The 24,215-nt window shown below is 37.7% G+C and overlaps 1 long non-coding RNA gene across 1 annotated transcript in view; it reads right to left on the bottom strand.

The window, feature by feature from the left end:
• LOC129398721 (uncharacterized) overlaps positions 1-23,960 on the bottom strand; it is a 77,671-nt gene extending 53,711 nt beyond the window's left edge. Inside the window, exon 1 of the long non-coding RNA XR_008626625.3 lies at positions 18,935-23,960. This is a non-coding gene — a long non-coding RNA (uncharacterized LOC129398721). The remainder of the gene's footprint in view (positions 1-18,934) is intronic.
• Positions 23,961-24,215: the final 255 nt, after the last annotated feature.

Below are 24,215 nucleotides of genomic sequence, written 5' to 3' on the forward strand. Positions count from 1 at the left end.
AACGAGATGAAGGCAGAAGAAAAGATGTTCTTTGAAACTAATGAGAATAAACACACAACGTACCAGAATCTCTGGGACACATTTAAAGCAGTGTGTAGAGGGAAATTTATAGCACTAAATGCCCACAAGAGAAAGCAGGAAAGATCAAAAATTGACACCTTAGCATCACAATTAAAAGAACTAGAGAAGCAAGAGAAAACAAATTCAAAAGCAAGCAGAAGGCAAGAAATAACTAAGATCAGAGCAGAACTGAAGGAGAGACAGACACAAAAAACCCTTCAAAAAAAAAATCAATGAATCCAGGAGTTGGTTTTTTGAAAAGATCAACAAAATTGATAGACCACTAGCAAAAGTAATAAAGAAGAAAAGAGAAGAATCAAATAGACACAATAAACAAATGATGAAGGGAATATCACCACTGATCCCACAGAAATACAAACTACCATCAGAGAATACTATAACCACCTCTATGCAAATAAACTAGAAAATCTAGAAGAAATGCATAAATTCCTGGACACATACATCCTCCCAAGACTAAACCAGGAAGAAGTTGAATCCCTGAACAGTCAAATAACACACTCTGAAATTGAGGCAATAACTAATAGGCTACCAACCAAAAAAACTCCAGGACCAGACAGATTCACAGCTGAGTTCTAACAGAGGTAGAAAGAGAAGCTGGTACCATTCCTTCTGAAATTTTTCCAATCAATAGAAAAAGAGGGAATCCTCCCTAACTCATTTTATGAGGCCAGCATCATCCTGATACCAAAGCCTGGCAGAGACACAACAAAAAAAAGAGAATTTTAGACCAATATCCTTGATGAACATCGATGAGAAAATCCTCAATAAAATACTGGCAAACCGAATCCAGCAGCACATCAAAAATCTTATCCACCAAGATGAAGTTGGCTTCATCCCTGGGATGCAAGGCTGGTTCAACATACGTAAATCAATAAACATAATCCATCACATAAATAAGACCGAAGACAAAAACCACGATTATCTCAATAGATGCAGAAAAGGCCTTTGACAAAATTCAACAGCGCTTCATGTTAAAAACTCTCAATAAACTAGGTATTGATGGAACATATCTCAAAATAATAGGTATTTATGACAAACCCACAGCCAATATCATACTGAATGGGCAAAAACTGGAAGCATTCCCTATGAAAACTGGCACAAGACAGGGAACTTCAACACAGTGTTGGAAGTTCTGGCCAGGGCAATCAGGCAAGAGAAAGAAATAAAAGGTATTCAATTAGGAAAAGAGGAAGTCAAATTGTCCCTGTTTGCAGATGACATGATTGTATATTTAGAAAACCCCATTGTCTCAGCCCAAAATCTCCTTAAGCTGATAAGCAACTTCAGCAAAGTCTCAGGATACAAAATCAATGTGCAAAAATCACAAGCATTCCTACACACCAATAACAGACAAACAGCCAAATCATGAGTGAACTCCCATTCACAATTGCTACAAAGAGAATAAAATACTTAGGAATCCAACTTACAAGGGATATTAAGGATCTCTTCAAGGAGAGCTACAAACCACTGCTCAACGAAGTAAGAGGACACAAACAAATGGAAGAACATTCCATGCTCATGAACAGGAAGAATCAATATCATGAAAATGGCCATAATGCCCAAGGTGATTTATAGATTCAATGCCATCCCCATCAAGCTACCAATGACTTTCTTCACAAAATTGGAAAAAACTACTTTAAAGTTCATATGGAACCAAAAAAGAGCCTGCATTGCCAAGACAATCCTAAGCAAAAAGAACAAAGCTGGAGGCTTCATGCTACCTGATTTCAAACTATACAAGTCTACAGTAACCAAAACAGCATGGTACAGGTACCAAAACAGAGATATACACCAACGGAACAGAACAGAGATCTCAGAAATAACACCACCCATCTATAACCAACTAATCTTTGACAAACCTGACAAAAACAAGACATGGGGAAAAGATTCCCTATTTAATCAATGGTGCTGGGAAAACTGGCTAGGCATATGTAGAAAGCTGAAACTGGATCCCTTTCTTACACCTTATACGAAACTTAATTCAAGATGGATTAAAGACTTAAATGTTAGACCTAAAACCATAAAAACCCTAGAAGAAAACCTAGGCATTACCATTCAGGACATAGGCATGGGCAAGGACTTCATGACTAAACACTAAAAGCAATGGCAACAAAAGCTAAAATAGATAAATGGGATCTAATTAAACTAAAGAGTTTCTGTACAGCAAAAGAAACTACCATCAGAGTGAACAGGCAACCTACAGAATGGGAGAAAACTTTTGCAATCTACCCATCTGACAAAGGGCTAATATCTAGAATCTACAAAGAACTTAAACAAATTTAAAAGAAAAAAATCAAACAACCCCATCAAAAAGTGGGCAAAGGATATGAACAGACACTTTTCAAAAAAAGACATTTATGCAGCCAAAAGACACATGAAAAAATGCTCATCATCACTGGTCATCAGAGAAATGCAAATCAAAACCACAATGAGATACCATCTCACACCAGTTAGAATGGCCATCATTAAAAAGTCAGGAAACAACAGATGCTGCAGAGGATGTGGAGAAATAGGAACACTTTTACACTGTTGGTTGAAGTGTAAACTAGTTCAACCATTGTGGAAGACAGTGTAGCAATTCCTTAAGGATCTAGAACTAGAAATACCATTTGACCCAGTGATCCCATTACTGGGTATACACCCAAAGGATTATAAATCATGCTACTATAAAGACACATGCACACGCATGTTTATTGCAGCACTATTCACAATAGCAAAGACTTGGAACCAACCCAAATGTCCAACAATGATAGACTGGATTAAGAAAATGTGGCACATATATACCATGGAATACTATGCAGTCATAAATAAGGATGAGTTCATGTCCTTTGTAGGTACATGGATGAAGGTGGAAATCATCATTCTCAGCAAACTATCACAAGGACAGAAAACCAAACACTGCATGTTCTCACTCATAGGTGGGAACTGAACAATGAGAACACTTGTACACAGGATGAGGAACATCACCCCCCGGGGCCTGTCATGGGGTGGGGGGATGGGGGAGGGATAGCATTAGGAGAAATACCTAATGTAAATGATGAGTTGATGGGTGCAGCAAACCAACATGGCACATGTATACATATGTAACAAACCTGCACGTTGTGCACATATACCCTAGAACTTAAAAGTATAATTAAAAAAAGAAAAGAAAAGAAACAAAAGAAGGGAGGGAGAAATTTCAAGACCCTTATAATCTTTCCCTAAGCTACCTTTTTAACATAGCTCTCATTGATACCCTGGGTAGAGCCTATATTAGCAAAATAAAAATCACCACCATGAAATACCGTGTGCTTCCTGCTTTTAAGCATTTGTCCATGCCTCGCCCACTCACTTCTTCCTGGATGAATCAACTCCACCTTCAAACTGCATCCAAGTGTAGTTTCCTCCAGACGGCTTTGCTGACCATCCCAGGCCCCGATGAGTCCTCTTTCCTGTGGACTCCAATTGCTATGTATTGACTCTCTTTTCAACACCCTAAATCAGAATACATGGTCTGCAGAGAATCTGTCTCCCACTTATGGGTGTGAGCAGCTATCTAGGAGATGTTGTTTGAAGCTGAAAATACTGGAATTTCACACATCAAAATTTTTTTTTTTACTTTAAGTGCGTATTATGGGCCAGGCACTATGTTAAACACATCATATACATGATTTCACTGAAACCTCATGACAATCCTCATAGGTAGGTATTATTATAGATGTGCCCGAGGTTATACTAGTGACAATAAATTGCAGAGCCAGAATTCAAACTCGGCTCTGGATGAATATTTAGGACACGCTCACCACTCGGCCAGCTAGCTGCTCACAGAAGTGAGAAAGGGTAGGGTGGCAGGGTTTGGATTGGGTGAGGCTTCCAGTGTGTGAAGAGAAGCTGGGAGAGATGAGGCTGGGCTTGACCACAAGCATATAGGAAGTACTCAGGGCTGGCATAAGTGGGATTTAGGCCCTCAAACTCTGTTGCTTTCCTTGTCCCATTCTCAAGTAAAGAATATTGGCATTTTCTGTAACTAATGGAAAGTACTATGCATATGCATTTCAAGCCTCATGCCAACTCAATGACAGCCCTTTAGCCACTTACACAGAAATTCTGGAGCCACCAATGCATGCAGCTTGTGGATGTCCACCTGTGAACACCCCAGTCCCTTGCACACTAGCTCATGTCTCCAATACTGCATGTGCTTTCCTCACCAAGATTGCCAGGGACCTTCCCAATATTCTAGGATTATATTATTATCTCTGCTGTTGTTCTAGCTTCCAAGTAACAGAAATTATCTTTAGCCTCAAGAAGTGATAGAGCATTGTGGTGAAGAGTTTCTATCTCTTGTGCTCTTAGATAAATAAGATAACTTCCTTAGTTAGTCCATGATTCTGCTCTATGGGATGATTTCTCTAACTCACTGTTCTGGGAGGCCCCTAGTCTTGATCTTTGGGAAGTTCTTCACTGTTCATTTTCGTATTTGTCCATCTCCAAAGTGGGTGTTAGAGAATAGACCCTCCCAAGTACAATGGTCTATCTCTTATTATTTGTGTGATTTGGGGCTCCTCTCAGTTTCAGTGTCCTCAGTGTAAAATGGAGAATATATTATACTTGCACCTATCTCATTGGGTTGGTTTTGTTGGTTAAATGAGCTAATATACATGGAGCACGTAGCAAATACTTGTAATCTATAAATGCTAGTGTGTTAGTCTAGGTAGGCTAGATTCTGCTGTGGTAACAAACAGACCCATTCACATTCCATTGGCCATAACTCACATTCCATTGGCCATAACTCAGTCACATGGCCTCAGATAACTCTAAGGAAGGCTGGGAAATGCAGTCTTCATGTGTGCCTAGAAAGAAGAGGAATCAGGCTTGGTGAGCCCTTAGTCACTTTTTCACACAGACTGCCCTACTTGTTGTCAAATAGCAATTTCACTCTGCTTCTCACACAAAGAGCACACTTGTGCCCTTCCCTCAAATCCTATCCCATCACAGCATTCAGCCTCAAGTCCAGGATCTCTGAGTGATGGGCAGCAATCGCCATCAGGTGCTGATTTTGCTTCTCGAGTTTGGTGACCTATTAATGAAAAGGGAAAGTTATTCCCCATTACCCCCAGGGCCACTCACCATGCACATGATTACAGAGGAAGAATAAGATAATCATAATGAATGCCCCTTAGAAAACAGAGGAAGAATGTGAGGCACACTGTGGTCACCGGACCTTGGCAATTCAGAAATCCCACTAGGCAGACATTGTAAAGGCTCTCTACCCTAAACGAGGAAGTCCTTAGTTAGGCTGTGATCTGCTCTATGGGATGATCTTTCTCACTCACTGCTCTGGGAGGCCCCTAGTCTTGTTCTTTGGGAAGCTCTTCCCTGTTCATTTTCATATTTGTCCATCTCCAACATGGGTGTTAGAGTAGACCCAAGTACACTCACTTTCTTCCTGAGATTTTCTTTAAAAAGCAACTCTCCATAATACAGACTTTTCTAGACCAGGCTTATGGTTTCTTTGCTAGTAAAATTGCCTCAAACAGTAGTAGGTTTTTGTTTCATTTGTTGCTAATCTGTTTCCTGTGTCATTAACAGCACTTCTTTTCTGATGCACCCTTCAAATATGTTTTCTTTCTCTGTCTAACTACCCGCCATGCCTCTCTTACTAACTTGAAGCTAGCAGGCTCATGAGACAGCAACACCCTTCATCTCATCTGTACTACCAAGTGAGTCTAATGGACTTTTCTGGCTTCCTGTATCTTTTTTCTTTTTATTCAGGATCTAGAAGCAGTTTTTTCCTCTTCTATTCAAAGCCCAACATTAGATATTCTCTGTTTCCTTTCACCTGTGCTTGCCACACACAATTTTTGCCCAAGCACACCTTTGTCTTGTAATATCTTACTCAAAGCAGCCATAGTGGCCAACACACACTATCTTTCTGACTTACAATCACTTTTTTAGAACTTTAGGCAGGCAACCATTTTGTCAAATAGTTTGGCATAGCAAAACAGGGCTCCTCAGCCATTCCAGTCTCTAATAATTTGTCTCCTCACCAGCCCAGGTCACATGCTTTAGTTTTCTGTTGTAGGAGCACCCACTTCAAAGTATCAATGTTTAATTTGGTTAGGGTAGTCCACAGTATGCTGTGATTACAGAAAAGTCCAAGCATATAAAGGCTCAGTAGGGAAATAGTTTATTTCTCAGTTGTCTCAAAGTCTATTGCAGGCTGAGTAATTCTCCAGGAAGTAATTTGGGAGCTACAGCTCCTTCTACCCCATAGTTCTATTATATTCTATGCATGACTCTCAGAGTGGTCTTGAAAGTTCTCTCCATTCCAGTCTTATGGTGGAAGGATAGGTCTGAAAGTGGCATACATGACTTTCACCCATAATGTTCATTTTGGCTGGAGAGTCAGTCATAGCTGTGCCTAATGCCAGACAGGCTGGGAAATGTAGTCCAGCTGTGTGCCCAGGAAGAGGAAGATATAGGTTTGGTAAGGATCCTGCCAGTCTCTGCCACTGTTAGCTATGAAATTGGCCCCAAGGCCTGTCTATTCTGCCTCCATAATCTCTCTACATATTTTTACTCCTATTTTCAATATCCCCTCCTTTGTATATATTCTTTCGTAGTTTTTAATAATAACTTCTATGTTTCTCTCCAGGCGCTTATCCTTCAAATTTCATTTAGATAGTTGCCAGTTATTTTTCTAAAGCTCAGATCTGATCATATTACTCTCCTTGCCCAAAAATGCCATTGTTCTCCACACTCAGGATTACAGAATGAAGCACAAACTCTTTAGCCTGTCGCATAAGTTCTACACACCCTATGCTCTCACATGGCAGACTCTGCCTATACGTCATGTTCTTTCCTTTCCTGCCTTAGTGCATGTGGTGTACTGTTGGCCTCCTCTACTTGTTCAAATAACACTTGTATGTTAAGCCTTTCATGAAGCTGTCCTTGAGTTGCCATGTTAACATGGTCCTTTCCTCCAACATTCTTAGTCCCTTGCTTATCAGTCCCCTTGATTCTTACATTGTTACTGTGATATGCTATAATTATTCTCACCTTATGTGTCCAAGGACAGCTGTATATTTACAAATAGCAGAACCAATAGGAAAGTTTGAAATATTTACATCTCCAAATTATGAAGGAAAACAAGATCAACATCCTTGTAAATGTCAACTCAAGACTTTAGGAAATCAAATTCTCTGTACAAGCTTTATGAGTCAGAAGAAAACATCTCTCCCATTGTTAGTGCAGGAAAAAGGAAGCATCTTGTCCATCTTGTCTAAAAACCTTTTTGTTATTAATAATTTAAAACACTTCATTGTAAACATTGGCTATTGTAATCCTATTAATTAGCCTTAAAGTTTTAAAGTAAGTAATCTGTAAGTATGATATGGAAAGAGAGAAAAAGAAGAGTAACTTTATAGTGAAGAAACCTGATAAACATTACCTCAGCCAGGTGATCAAGGTTAATATCTGATATAGTTTGGCTCTGTGTCCCCACGCAAATCTCATGTTGTACTGTAATTCCCAATGTTGGAGGTGAGGCCTGGTGGGAGGTAACTGGATCATTTGGGTGGTTTCTAATGGTTTAACACCATCCCCCTAATGCTGTCTTATAATAGAGTTCTCAGGAGACCTGGTTGTTTGAAAAGTGTGTAGCACCTCCTTTTTCATTCTCCCTCTCCTGCCAGCCATGTGAATATGTACTTGCTTCCCCTTTGCCTTCCACCATGATTGTAACTTTCCCAAGGTCTCCCCAGAAGCAGAAACTTGTACAGTCCACAGAACTGTGAGCCTATTAAAACCTCTTTTCTATGTAAGTTACCCAGTTTAAGGTATTTCGTTATAGCAGTATAAGAACAGAATAATACAACATGAAAGTGATAAGTCTCATTGATCATATGTACTCTTGATATGATATGATGAGAATGATTATGTACATCTGTGGTCTTCCTCCAAAAATGTATTATGTCAGTTTAATCATGAGAAAAACACCAGACAAATTCCAATACCAATTTCTACAAAATACCTGACTAGTAGTCCTCAAAACTGTTAAGATCATTAGAAACAGGGAAAATCTGAGAAACTGTCAGAACCAAGAAGCAGCTAAGGAGACATGGTCACCAAGTGTAATGTGGTAACATGATTAGGATCCTGAGAAAGAAAAAGGACACTAGAAAAAAAGAAAATGAGGAAATCTGAATAGTGCCAAGAAGTATGAGGGCTTCTAAAAGAAGTCATTTAATGCTGCTGGCCTTGTAATTGCTCAGGATCGTAACACAGACACACAAACACAATCGATGTATATAAAGATATATGCATATCCTGCTTAGTCATGGTCTTTCCCTGCCTCCTGTGGACAACTGCTCTAATGTGCTCAGTATGTATGTTGTATGAATGTGTTCCTGCAAAATGTATAATATTGTTTTGTGGGCATACCTCTTTAATTTACACAAATGATGAAGTGCCATATACCTCATCTCTTTTTCTTACTGTTTTTCAGTAAACACTATGTTTTTCACATCCATTTGTACTGTTGTGTGAACATCTAATCTACTTCTAATTGCTATAATGATATCACTCCTGGAAAGGCCCTTCTCTGCTAGTCCTACTCTCCTCCCACCACTCTCTTCTTCAAGGGGAGAGCTGGCTTTAGGTGGTTGGTGCATTCCTTTGAATATAAGGCATAAGTATTCACTTACACAGACCTGATCATCTAGGAAAGTTTCCAAAGAAGTATTCTGGCTCATTTAATTAAGAAGACTATGCTGGCAGCATATTCAAAACTGTAATTAGTGCTACTCTATAAATCCTCTCTGCCTCCCGAGAATATTTGATTTCTGATTCCTACAGAACCTTATTTCCCTTAACCCCAGAGGACTATGTTAACTCCATCACTAAAATTCCCATAGGATTTCTGAGCATTATGTTTCAGGGTGTATACTTGTGAAGGTAGAGGAACTGGGAGACAGGAACTGATGGCTTTGTCCTGGCTGTGCATCTGATTGGCTGGGCCACCCTGAGTAGGTCTTAACCTCCTTCTGTGTTGGGAGAATAAGTGCTGAAGTCACTCTCTTGAGTTTGAATCCCAGCTCTACAAATTTCTAGCTGTGTAACCTTGGGCAAATTATAGTACTCACCTAGGAAATGAGGTAATTAGGCCACAGATGATTTCCAGGGTGGATTCCAATTCAACTACTATTTCACTCATAGATGCTTTATTGGCTCTTAGCTCTGTTGGCATCATTCTGCCTGAAATGCCTTTCCCCATTGTCCTCTCCTCCCTTCAAAGTTCACTTCAGATGGCACGGCATGGTCTCTGTGAAGCTTTTTCTCATTCCTCCAGCCCTACCCCAAACTCCATCCCCCAACATTGGGAGAAATCTCTCAATACTTTTTTTCCATTACAAATACACATCTAACTAATTGGTAGATAGCACTGAGAAACCTGCTTCACTACATAAGAAATATAAACCTAGCTCAATACATGATGAGAATGATTATATAGTGAAGAAACCTGACAAACATTACCTCAGCTGCATGACCAAGGTTAATATCTGATAGGGTTTGGTGCTATGTCCCCACCCAAATCTCATGTTGAAATGTAATTCCCAATGGTGGAGGTGGGGCCCTGGTAGGAGGTGATTGGATCATGTAGGGGGCTTGGAATTGTATGTAAATATTAATTTTACATACAAAGTTAAAGACTTTATTGTCAAAGGTAAAACTAAAGTTAAACTGAAAAAAGTAGGAGAATATGTTTGTGGCCCAGGATAGAGAAACAACTTTACCAAAGTTGTATCTACCTGGGGTGAAAGCACTGAGCCAACTCTAGCCCTCTGTAGCATTCCTGTTTCACCTAGATGAATAAAAAATGAAAATAAAGGCGAAGAAACACTTCTGAAGCTTAGAGACTCAGGCACACTAAAAAAAAAACAGATTTAAACATGAGATTGTAGAACCGTTTCCTCTACTATACCTTATCGGTACATCAACAGAGGTACAAATTAATAAAAGTAGATTATAACTGAAAGAACTGCCACACTATTTTAGAAGGATTTCTTAGGGAAACCCAAAGAAAACGGAGTAGAAAAATAAAACAAGGATTCTAGAGGAAACTAAAGCCTTGGGCACCTATAGCTATAGCAAACATTAAACACAGCCCAACCTGTAACCAGATGAACAGTGAATCTCCATACTAGAGGCCTGATTATCTGAGTTATAATTACTCAATATATCTGGCTTCATAATACTGAATATAATTACATACATTATATATATAATACTCAATATAATTATATATAATTACTCAATATATCGATAAACAAAAATATATAAATCACACGAAAAGGTAAAAAGAAAAACCGCCTCATAATATAAAGAAACAAAGCAAAAATCTGAATCAGATTCAGATATGATGCAGATTTTGGAATTATCAGACAGGGAATTTAAAATCAATGGTTTAATATGAAGGGCCCTATTCAAAAAAATAGCATGCAAGAACAGATAGGTAATGTAAGTAGAGAGGCAGAAACTCTAAGAAAGAATCAAGAAATGCTGGAAATGAAAAACACCATATAGTTAAGTTCTTACTTTATGCTATCCATAGGTTCTCAGACATTGCGGCTTTAAGCAAAACAAGGTACTCTATGCTGTAGGAACTTACTCTTGTTTATATCAATTAGCCTATGGGAAAATTGGTTTCCTTATACAGTATGTCACTTAAAGTTGCAGTGTTCAAGAACCTATCAATGATGTTAAGTGAGGACTTACTGTAATAGAACTAAAGAATGCTTTTTATAGGCTCACCAGGAGACTGGACACAGCTGAGACAAGAATTAGTGAGCTTGAAGATACATCAGTAGCAATGTCACAAACTGAAATGCAAAGACAAAATAAAAGAATAATGATAATAAAAAGAACAGAATGTTCAAGAATTGTGAGACAATTACAAAAAAAAGTATATATTTAATTGGAATTCTAGAAATAGAAGAGGATATATTTAATTGGAATTCTAGAAATAGAAGAGGATGTATTTAATTTGAATTCTAGAAATAGAAGAGGATATATTTAATTTGAATTCTAGAAATAGAAGAGAGCAAATATAGGAAAAGAAATACTTGAAATAACAATGGATGAGAGTTTTCAAAAATTAATCACAGATACCAAACCACAGATCCAGGAAGCTCACGGAAAGCCAAAGAGGATAAATATTAATACCAAAAAATTAAAACCCAGGTATATCATATTCAAACTACAGAAACCCAAAGACAAAGAGAAAATCTTAAACGAAGATGGAAGGGGAAAAAATCTTACCTACAGAAGAACAAAATAAGAATTACATCAGACATCTTGCCAGAAACAAGACCAAAAAAAAAATAATTCAGTGCAATTTTTAAAGCATTGAAAGAAAGACACTCACCATCCTTAGAATTTTATATAGAGCAAAATTATTCTTTAAAAGTGAAGGAGAAAAATAGTTTCTCAGACACACAATGGAAATGTATCATTATCACACCTGCCCTGCAGGAATGTTAAAAGAAATTTTTCAAGGAGTAGAAAAATGATATAGCTCAGAACTCAGATTTAAATAAAGAAAGGATACTTGGTGGAGGGGACCAATATGGTGGACTAAAAGCAGCTCGTGTATGCTGCTCTCATGAAGAAAAACAGATGGGCTTGTGAACACCGATCCTGCAGGCCAATCATCTGAGAAACCACGTTGAGATCCAGCAAGGCAACCAGGGATACAGAGAGCAGAGAGGAGTGAAGCTGGGTGCCAGCCTGTCTGGACTCAGCACGGAGCCAGGAGACCCTCTTTAACATGGGAAAGGGTGAGTGAGTGGGAGCCCTCTAGGAGATTCACACTCTCCACAGGGACCTGGGCAAGACTGGGAATGGGAGAATCCCCCTTCCCCCACTGCATCCCCCAACCATGCTTCTAGACTGAGGCAGAGAGCCACCTAGATGTTTTGCGGGTCAATGCTTGAGTCCAAGGGGCCTCTACAAGCCTTGGGCCCCAGAGCAGACAAGCACTGATACCATAGCCCCAGTAAAGGCTACAAATATGGTGCCTGGGAACAGTAAGATTGCTCCATCCACACCTTGCCAGAACAGGCTGACGACTTCTGGCCCAGTGGTCCCACTTCAGTCTGAAGTGGGCAGCCAGGTGGGCAATGCTTCTGACTCAGCGGTCCCACTTCTGTCTGAACTCAGCTGGATGGTGCAGTCTCCTGTTGATCTGGGTAGTACCTGGATGTCAGGGTGTGTAACTGCACCCACTTCTGCCACTGGTACCCAGGAAGGCAACATCTGCTAGAGCTTTTGGCAGAGTGGTCCCACTTTTGTGTGGACTAAGTCAGAGAGTGCAGTCTCCTACTGTCCTGGGAAATGCCCTGATGGCAGGGCAGGTAATTCCACTCATGCTCTGCACTAGAAGCCAGGCAGGAGGAGAAAAATGGCAGATAGAAGGCAGGACTAAATTGTAGCTCCCACTCGTGTGGACGTAGCAGCATGTAGAGACTCATATCATGAACTTTTGTTCCAAGAACTACTACAGAACATACCAGGAAAGCTAAGAGAATCCACAGACCCTTTGAAGGAAGTGGATTGCTCCTGCTGGCCCTGGGAGACAGCCAAAAAACTGCGAGTGTCCCAAGTGTGAAAGAGGAACCATCCTCCCCCAAACACACACCTTCACTGGGGAACCTGAAGGTCCAGATCATAGGAGAAGGATTTGACCTTACCTGGAGCTGAGACAAACTTAGATAGCTGAGCAAAATACAGGAGTAGAAGCAGCAGCAGCAGGAAGAGCCTGTGGACTCTCTTGGTCCCTAGGGAAGCCATTTCTGACTTTGTCTCAGAGGGATCTTTAGGGAGGGCTGCCAGAGGAACTGGGAAAAGACCACAGGGAGAAGGAAACTTCCAGTTGAATGTTGTAACAATTTCAACTGGACGCAAAGTTTCCCAGACAGAACTCAGGGGAGGGGGTGAATCAGGAGTGCAGACACAGCACAGAAGTTGCTGGAGGCAGGGAGGCACAAAACCTAAAAAACCTGTTTGCTTTCTCAACTGGGAGTCTGGGAACCTGGGGCAAGTTCTCAGCCCTGCTCACCCACTACTTGGAAATAAACTTGGTCCCATCGGGCGGGCACAGTGGGAGTGAGATCGGCCTTTTGGGCTCCATGGGAGCTGGGTGAGGCCTTTAACTGCCAGCTTTCCCCCACTTCCCTGGCGACCTGCATGACACAGAAAAGGCAGCCATAATCCCCCTGGAAATATAACTCCATTGGCCTGAGAAACACACTCCCATATGATAGGCCACAAAACAAGTCTCAATAAATTTAAGAAAACTGAAATTATATCAAGTACTCTCTCAGACCACAGTGGAATAAAATTGGAAATCAAATCCAAAAGGAATCCTCAAAACCATGCAAATATATGGAAATTAAAAACTTGCTCCTGAATGATCATTGGGTCAATAATAGTCAACAATCAAGATGGAAAATTTAAAAATTATTTTAATTGAACAATAATAGTGGCATAACCTATCAAAACCTCTGAGATACAGCAAAGGTGGTGCTAAGAGGAAAGTTCATAGCATTAAATGCTTACATCAAAGTCTGAAAGAGCACAAATAGACAATCTAAGGTCACAAACCAAACCACAAACCCAGTAGAAAGGAAATAAACAAGTTCAGAACATAACTAAATGAAATTGAAACAAAAAAATACAAAAAGATAAATGAAAGAAAAAGCTGGTTTTTTAAAAGGATAAATAAAATTGATAAACCATTTTTGAGATTAACCAGGAAAAGAAGAGAGAAGACACAAATAAGCTCAATTAGAAATAAAACAGGAGATATTACAACCAATAACACAGAAACTCAAGAGATCATTCAAGGCTGCTATGAACACCTCTATTTGAATAAACTAGAAAACCTAGAGAAGATGAATAAATTCTTGGAAATGTACAACCTTTCTAGATTAAACCAGGAAGAAATAGAAACTCTGAAAAGACCAACAACAAGCAGCAAGATTGAAATGGTAATCAAAAAGTAACCAAGGAAAAATAGTCCAGGGCCAGACAGATTTACAGCTGAATTCTATCAGACGTTCAAAGAAAAATTGGTACCAATCCCGTTGACACTATTCCGAAATCATTCTATGAAGCCAGAATCACCCTAATAACAAACCCAGAAAAGGACATAACTTTAAAAAAAAAAAAAAGAGAGAGAGAGAAAACTACAGACCAATATCCCTGATTAACATAGATGCAAAAAATCATCAACAAAACACTAGCTAACCAAATACAACAGCATATAAAAAAGATAATCCACCATGATCGAGTGGGTTTCACACCAGTGAGAGTTTAACATATGCAAGTCAATAACTGTGATACACCACATAAATAGAATTAAAAACAAAAAATCACATGATTATCTTAACAGATGCAGAAAAATCATTTGACAAAATCCAGCATCCCTTTATGATTAAAACTCTCAGCAAAGTCAGCATAGAAGGGACATACCTTAAGGTAATAAAAGCCATCTATGACAAACCCACGGCCAACATTATACTGAATGGGAAAAAGTTGGAAGCATTCCCTCTGAGAAACAGAACAAGACAAGGATGCCCACTCTTACCACTTCTATTCAACATAGTACTGGAAGTCCTAGCCAGAATGATCAGACAAGAGAAAGAAACAAAGGGCATCCAAATTGGTAAAGAGGAAGTCAAACTATTGCTGTTTGCTAATGACACGAGCGTATATCTAGAAAACCCTAAAGACTCATCCAAAAAGCTCTTAGAACTGGTAAATTAATTCAGCAAAAGTTTCAGGTTACAAAATTAATGTACACAGATCAGTAGCCCTGCTATGCACCAACTGTGACCAAGCTGAGAATAAAATCAAGAACTCAACCATTTTTACAATAGCTGCAAAAAATTAAAAAATTAATAAAATACTTAGGAATATACTTAAGGAGTTGAAAGACCTCTACAAGGAAAACTACATAACACTGCTGAAAGAAATCACAGGCAACACAAACAATTGGAAACACATCTCATGCTCATGGATGGGTAGAATCAATATTATGAAAAAGATCATACTGTCATTCTACAAATTCAATGCAATTCCCATCAAAATACCACCATCATTCGTCACAGAACTAGAAAAAACAATCCTAAAATTCATATGAAACCAAAAAAGAGCCCACATAGCCAAAGAAAGACTAAGCAAAAAGAACAAATATGGAGGCATTACATTACCTGACTTCAAACTATACTACAGGGCTACAGTAACCAAAACAGCATGGTACTGGAACAAAAACAAGACATGTAGACCACTAGAACAGAACAGAGAGCCCAGAAATAAAGCCAAACACCTACAACCATCTGAACTTTGACAAACCTCATAAAAACAAGCAATGGAGAAAGGAGTCCCCATTGGTCCTGGGATAACTAGCTAGCTACATGCAGAAGATTAAAATGATACCCCTTCCTTATACCACATACAAAAAATCAACTCAAGATGGATTAAATACTTCAATGTAAAACCTAAAACTGTAAAAAATTAAAACCTAAAACTGTAAAAACTAATAAAATCCTTAGGAAATACCAATTTGGACGTATGCCCTGGCAAAGATTTCATGATGAAGATGCCCAAAGCAATTGCAATGAAAAAAAATTGACAAATGTGACCTAATTAGACTAAAGAACTTCTGTACAGCAAAAGAAACTGTCAACAGAGTCAACAGAAAACTTACTGAATGGGAGAAAATATTTGCAAACTATGCATTCAACAAAGGTCTAATATCCACAGTCTATAAGGAACTTAAAAAAATTTACAAACAAAAAGTAACCTCATTAAAAAATGGACAAAGGGCATGAACAGACAATTCCCAAAAGAGATGTACACATGGCCAAAAATCATATGAAAAAATGTTCAACATCACTAATTGTTAGAGACATGCAAATCAAAACCACAATGAGATATCATCTCATACCAGTCAGAATGGCTATTATTAAAAAGTCAAAACAACAGATGCTGGTAAGGTTGCAGAGAAAGGGGAGTGCTTACAAACTGCTAGTGAAAATGCAAATCAGTTCAGCCACTATGGAAAGCAGTTGTGCAATTTCTCAAATAATTCAAAGCAGAATTACCATTTGACTCAGCAATCCCATTATTGTGTATACACCCAAAGGAATATAAATCATTCTACCATAAAGATGCATGCATGCATATGTTCACTGTAGCACACTATTCATAGTAGCAAAGACATAGAATCAACCTAAATGCTCATTAACAGTAGACTGGATAAAGAAAATGTGGTATGTATACACTATGGAATACTATGCAGTCACAAAAAGAATGACATCATGTCCTTTGTGGCAACATGGATGGAGCTGGGGGTCATTATCCTAAGTGAACTAACACAGGAACAGAAAACAAAATACCACATGTTCTCGCTTATAAATGGGAGCTTAACATTTAGTACATATGGATACAAAGAAGGGAACTACAGACACTGGGGCCTACTGGAGGGTGGAGGGTGGAAGGAGGGTGAGGATTGAAAGACTATCAGGTATTATGCTTGTTACCTGGGTGAAAAAACAAAACATACACCAAACCCTTGAAACATGTGATTTACTTGTATAACAAACCTACACATGTACCCCTGAACAGTAATAAACTTTTAAAATATTAAAAATAAATGAAAAAAACACAAAGCTATAAAAACCCTAGAAGACAACCTAGGCACTACCATCCTGGACATTAAAAAGCACAAATACTTTATAACAAAGATACCAAAAGCAATTGCAACAAAAGCAAAAATTGACCAGTGGGATCTAATTAAATTTAAGAGCTTCTGCACAGCAAAAGAAACTACCAACTAGACTAGAGACAACCTACAGAATAGGAGAAAACATTTGTAAACTATGCATCTGACAAAGGTCTAATATCCAGCATCTACAAGGAACTTAATTTTAGAGGAGAAAAACAACCTCTTTAAAAAGTGGGCAAAGAACATGAATAGATACTTCTCAAAAGAAGACATATACGCACCCAACGAGCACATGAAAAAAAGCTCAATGTAACTGATCATTAGAAACGCAAATCAAAACCACCATGAAATACCATCTCACACCGGTCAGAATGGCTATTAAAAAAATTTTTCAAAACTGATGCTGCTGAGGTGGCAGAGAAAAGGGAAGACTTATACACTGTTGGTGGAAATGTAAGTTAGTTAAACCATTATGAAAAGCAGTATGGCAATTCTTCAAAGAGCAAAAAGCAGAATTACCATTTAACCCAATAATCCCATTACTGGTATATACCCAGAGGAATAGAAATCATTTTACCATAAAGACACATGCACATGAATGTTCATTGTAGCGCTATTCACAATAACAAAGACATGGAATCAACCTAAATGCCCATCGATGACAGGTTGGATAAAGCAAATGTGGTACCTCTACACCGTGTAATACTATGCAGCCATAAAAAAGAATGAGATCATGTCTTTTGTGGGAACATGAATGGAGCTGGAGGCTATTATCCTTAGCAAACTAATGCAGGAACAGAAAACCAAGTATTGTATGTTCTCAATTATAAGTGGGAGCTAAATTATAAGAACTTGAGAAAGAAGGAAACAACATACACTGGGCTCTACTTGATGGTGGATGGTGGGAGGAGGGAGAGGAACAGAAAAGATACCTGTTGGGTACTGGGCTTAATACCTGGGTGATGAAATAATCTGTACAACAAACCCCCATGACACAAGTTTACCTGTGTAACAGACCTTCACATGTACCCCAAACGTAAAATAAAAATTAAAAAAATAAACAAATAAAAGAAATGAAAAAAAGGAAAAAAGAAATGAAGAAAGGAAGAATGCTAGAGATGGAATGAAGGTAAAATAAAATCTTTTATTTTCTTATTCTTCATTGATCTAATAGATAACTGTTCAATGTAATAATATTAACAATATATCAAGCAGTTATAGCATATGGATGAATGAAATGAATAACACCAATACTATAAAAGATGGCAGGAATGAACTGGAAATACTATGTTATAAGGTACTTGAATTGAATGTAAAGTGGCATAGTCTTATTTAAAGGTGAACATAAAGTTATACATTGCAAATTCTAGAGCAACTATTAACATTTTTTTAAATTGTGGTAACTGTTGTACTAACAGAGAAGAAATATAAAATGACAAAATGTTCTACAACTAGAGAAGGCAGAAAAAGAGGGAAAAAATAAAAAGTACAATTAATAGAAAACAGTTACAAACATGGTAGTTATTAAACCAACTATATCCATAATCATATTAAAATGTGAATGGTTTGAATATATAAATTAAAAGACAGAGACTGTCAGAATAGATAAAGGAGACCTAATTATATATTGTTTACAAAAAAAACCCATTTAAAATATAAAAGTAATATAGGTTAAAATAGGTTAAAAGTAAAGTGATAGAGAAATGTATACCATAATAATACTAAGCAAGAGAAACTTGGAGTAGATTTGTTAATTTCAAATAAATCAGATTTCAGAACAAGGAAAATCATCAGGGATAAATTATCAGGGACATTTCATAATGATAAAAGGACTAATTCTCCAAGATACATAATAATCATTAACGTGCATGCACCTGATACCAAAGCACCAAAAGACATGAGGCAAATACTAATAGAACCGAAAAGAGAAGTAGACAAATCTGTTATTATGGTTGAAGACTTAAATAAAAAAACTCTCCCAGTAACTGATATCTCCAGGAGGTAGAAAATCAGTAAGAATACAGCCGAAGTGAACAACATCATTAACCAATTAGCAATTTAATTAACATATAAAAAGTATCTCACCCAACAACAGCAGAATACACATTCTTCTCAAATGGAATGTTTACCAGGATCACATTCTGGGTCACAAAACATACCTGGACAAATTTAAAAGATAAGAAATCATACAAATTATATTTTCAAGCATCAATGTAATTGAGCTGGAAATCAATAACAAAATGATAGAATATTCCCAAATATTTGGAGATGTAACAATGCTTTTCTAAATAACACATGGATGAAAGAATAAGTCTTAAGAAAAATTAAAAATACATAAAACAAAATAAAAATAAAAGTTATCAAAATATGTTAGGTGCAATGAAAGCAGTGATTACAGGGAAATTTATAGCATTGAATTGCCAGCTTGGAAAAAAGAAAAACTCTAAAAATCAATCATCTAAAGTTCTACCTTAAGAAACTTGGGAAAAAAAGAGAAATTTAAGCCTTAAGCAAACAGAATTAAATAATAAAAGTTACAATAAAAATCAATAAAATTTAAAAATGTAAAACAATAAAGAAAATTAACAAAACCAGGCACTTGCTCTTTGAAAAGATCAATATAATTGATAAGCATCTAGCCTGGCTAACCAAGAAAAAAAGAGAGAAAACACAAGTTGACAGTATCAGAAATGAAATAGGGGTTATAACTACTGCTCCAATAAACATTAAAAGGTTAACAAAGCCTTACAGTAAACAACTGCATGCCCACAAATTTTATGTTTCATAGATAAATTCCTTGAAAGACAAGAAATACAAAAATTCATACAAGGATAAATAATATGAATGTGTCCCTATTAAAGAAATTAAATCAATAATGAACAATCTTCTATTAAAGAAACCAACAACTCCAGATGGTTTCACTGATGAATTCTACTAAATACTGAAAGAAGTAATATCAATTTTCTATTATTTCTTCCAGAAAATAGAAGCACAGAGAAAATAACCTAATTCATTTTATCAGGAAAGCATTACTTTAATAACAAAACCAGATAAAGACATTACAAGAAAGGAAAACTGCAGACCACCTGTGATTATAAATCTTCAACAAAATAATAGCAATTTGAATGCAACAACGTGTAAAAAGGATTATATGTCACAAATAGCATTTATCACAGTTATGTAAGGCTGGGTTAATTTTTTTTAAATCAATATATCACATCAACAGGCTAAAGAAGAAAAATATTCTTCTAAACACTTGTATTAGTACATTTTCACACTGCTGTAAAGAACTGCTCAAGACTAAGTAATTTGTAAAGGAAGGAGGCTTAATTGACTAACAGTTCTGCATGGCTGGGGAGGCCTCAGGAAACTTACAATCATGGTGGAAGGGAAAGGCGAAGCAAGGCACCGTCTTTACAAGGCAGCAAGAAGGAGAAATGTTGAGAGAAGGGGGAAGAGCCCTTTATAAAACCATCGGATCTCGTGAGAACTCACTCACTATTATGAGAACAGGATGGGAGAAGCCACCCTCCCCATGATAAAATTGCCTCCACCTGGTCTCTCCCTTGACGTGTGGGGATTATGGGGATTATAATTCAAGATGAGATCTAGGTGGGGACACAAAGCCTAACCATATCACCACTGATTCAGCAAAAGCATTTGACAAAATCCATAATTCATGGTAACTAATTATAAAAACTGTCAGCAAACTAGAAAGAAAAAACAACTTCAACTTGATAAAGAACATCTACAAAAACTCACACCTGATGTACTTACGGATAAGAATCTGAATGTTGACCAGGTGCGGTGGCTTACGCCTGTAATCCCAGCACTTTAGGAGGCCAAGGTGGGTGAATCACGAGGTCAAGAAATCAAGACCATCCTGGCCAACACAGTGAAACCACATCTCTACTAAAAATACAAAAATTAGCCAGTCGTGGTGGTAGGTGCCTGTAGTCCCAGCTACTCAGGAGGCTGAGGGAGGAGAATCAGTTGAACCTGGGAGGCAGAGGTTGCAGTGAGCAGAGAGATTGCACCACTACACTCCAGCCTGGTGACAGAGCGAGACTCTGTCTTACAAAAAAAAAAAAAAATCTGAATGTTTTCCCCCTAAAATTGAGTACAAAGCACAATGTCCCTGCTCACTGCTCCTGATTAATATTGTACTAGAAGTCCCAGTTAGTGCAAAGAAAAAGAAACAAGGAGTGTACACACTGGGAAGGAAGAAATTAAACTGCTTTTGTTTATATGTGACATACATGATATGAATGTCTGTGTAGAGAGTCCCATAGAATCAATTTAAAAAACCCACAAAAACCTTTCTAAAACTAATAAGTGACAATAGTAAGACTGCAGAATACAAGGTTAATATGCAAAACCCTATTGCTTTTCTTTATACCAAGAATGAACCATTGGAATTTGAAATATATAATACAGTGCCATTTATATTAGCATCAAAATACTTAGATGTACCTGAAATTCTTAGGCATAAATCTAACAAAATATGTACAGGTTCTGTATGCAGAGAACTACAAAACTCTGATGACAGAAGTCAAAGAAGATCTAAACAAGTGGAGAGATATTCCATGTTCATGGATTAGAAGACTTAATATTGTTGTCAATTTTTCCCTACTTGATTTACAGGTACAGCATGATCCCTATCAAAATCTGAGTAAGCTATTTAGTGGATAGTAACAAACTGATTTTAAAAGTCATGTGGAAGGGCAAAGAAACCAGAATAACTTACCGTACTGAAGAAGAACAATGTTGGAGGACTGACTAGATTTCAAGACTCACTATATTCTGAAGATCTAATGTACATCATGGGTGGCAATGGATGTGTTACTTAAGATTGTGACAATCACTACATTCCTCTAGGAAAGAATGCAGACTGTAACCAGAGACTCTGTTATAACTCCACCGAAGGGGTTGGAAAACACCAACCTAAGTCATTCTGGAAATAAATGGAGTATGTAAGACAACAGTCAAGGAACTATACATAAACATTGTACTAGTTGATAAAGACATTTCCCAGGGAAATGAAGTTAACAAAAGTTAACAATTCTGAGCCCGCTATACATATATACTGGGATTGGATGACTAAGTAAACATGGCAGAAGATGGGAGCCAGATGTCTCACTGTTGGAATGGAAATTTCTAGATCTGCAAGAGGATGGCTAGAATGATGCATATAGTAATGGGTATAGTCAAAGACATCTGTAAGAACTCATATTTAACTTAATATAGATGCAAATAGATATAGATAGAAATATTTATAGATATTCATATAGACATGGACAAGTGTACATGCATATATTTCTTTGTCCTCTCAGTTGAGGGAGTCTGAGAACAATGACTTCCCAGTACAAATCAGCATAATAGATTTTTCTTTAAAAAAATACCATTCCACTTGAGAAACGGTTAATTCTAGCAATAGGGTAGAAAATATATAAGATGAGTCTGGAGCATCTTATAATGCCAAGAATTGCTGAAACACACAAAAAACCTGCAGTCTATTAATGAGAAGGTCAAAGGAGCATAAGAACCAGCTGAAAGAACTCCCAATGGCCAAAGCTGAAACAATTTGAACAAATCATTACAATCTAATAAAGTAGCATTGGGTTATAACCCAAAGTACAAAATAAGTATCCTTAAATCTATACTGATATAAATAAATGATTAATAAATGGGTTAGAGAGAAATCTTCCACACAGAAGAATTCCAAATAATTTTTAAAAATTATGTAGCTACTTTGCCCTCAAAGAGGTAAGCATAAATCTCCCCTCAAGTGGCCTGCACGTACTGACTTCCTTCCAAAGAGTATGCAAAGCAGGAAAAGCATAACTTTACAATGGAGAAACGTGACAAACACGTCAGCCAGGTGATCAACATCAACATCAACAGTTATAAATCATGTCAATAGTATGTACATGTACCCTGGATGTGATGTAATGAAAACTATACTTTACCTCTGAGATCTTCCTCCCAAAGACCCATAATCCTGGTCTAATTATGATTTTTTAAAAAATCAGACAAAGTTCAATAGAGGGGTATCTCAGAAAGTACCTAACTACAACTCCTCAAAGCTGTCAAGATAAACAAAAACAAGGAAAGTCTGAGAAACTGTCATAGCCAAGAGGAGCCTAAGGAGACATGACAATTACACGTCATAGGATGAGATTGCAAAACAGAAAAAACATTAGGTAAAAACTGAGGAAATCCAAATAAACTATGAGCTTTAGTTAACTAAAAAAAAAATTTAAGAAAAAAAGATAGCCAACATATGTATTGTATGTACTAGGTGCTGTTGGCTTTATGTATATTAACACTGTTCATCACCACAACCCCATGATGTAACATTTTTTCTTATTAGAATAGTCGAGACCTGAGTATATTTACAGGCCAGGAGAAAGAATCTAATTGACAGTGAGAGAGAGTGGTAGGTTAGAAAAGGCACGATTGATTAAGCAAGGTTCTAAAGGAGCTGCCTCAAACTTGCCTCTGTATCAGAGTCACCTGAGGGGCCTTATTAAAATCCAGACACCCCTCCCACCCAGCTTCAGGCCCCACCTCCAGATTCTGATTCTGTAGACTGGAGCTGGGTGGTTTAGCAAGCATCCCCGGTGATTCCAATACAGGTGATACTAGGACTACATACTGAAAAACAATCCACGGCTCAGATGAAGCTAGTAGCCATGGATTAAGGAAAGAGAAAATGCCCAAGAATGTGCATGGTCCAGGAGCTGGTGAGTTTTGTTTGGTGGCTTCCTTTCTCTAAGAAGTAGGAGATAATATCTCTACCAATGAGGAGCTATTTGAAGCAGCTGGGTGCTAGGCGAAAGCAGACAGGTTGGGAACAGACTTGGAGGGAGTAGAAAACACTTGAATGGGATTAGGGAAGGGATTCTTAGGTAACCCTGATCCAGGAAGTCAAAAATTGTAAAGAAGATACTTAACTCGTTGTGAAGGGTGTGAAATACAACTGCCGTTAGTTTTCTACAGAGCTTAAGCAAAGGTGTTTGTAAGGAGAATCTTGTAGGAAATGAAAAGAAACAGATTTCCAAAATTATAATTATGAAGGTCCAACAACGCCCTTTCAACAACACCTAATAGAAAGGCAGCATGGTGTAAAATGCTCTACACCTGGAGCTACCTAGCCCTCCTGGCCTCTGCCACTTAGTTAACCTTTCTATACCCAGTCTCATCATTTATAAAATAGGGATAGCAGTGGTCTCCACCTCACACAATCATAGTAAGATTTAAATAGTTAACACATGTAGAATTGTTAGAGCAGTGCCTGGCTTGTGGTCAACACTCAAGTGACTGTTAGCTCATTCATACTCCACAATCAGTACTCTCCTTGAAT

The sequence above is a fragment of the Pan paniscus genome, chromosome 1 (genome assembly GCF_029289425.2).
Source record: "Pan paniscus chromosome 1, NHGRI_mPanPan1-v2.0_pri, whole genome shotgun sequence".
Classification (NCBI taxonomy): Eukaryota; Metazoa; Chordata; class Mammalia; order Primates; family Hominidae; genus Pan; species Pan paniscus.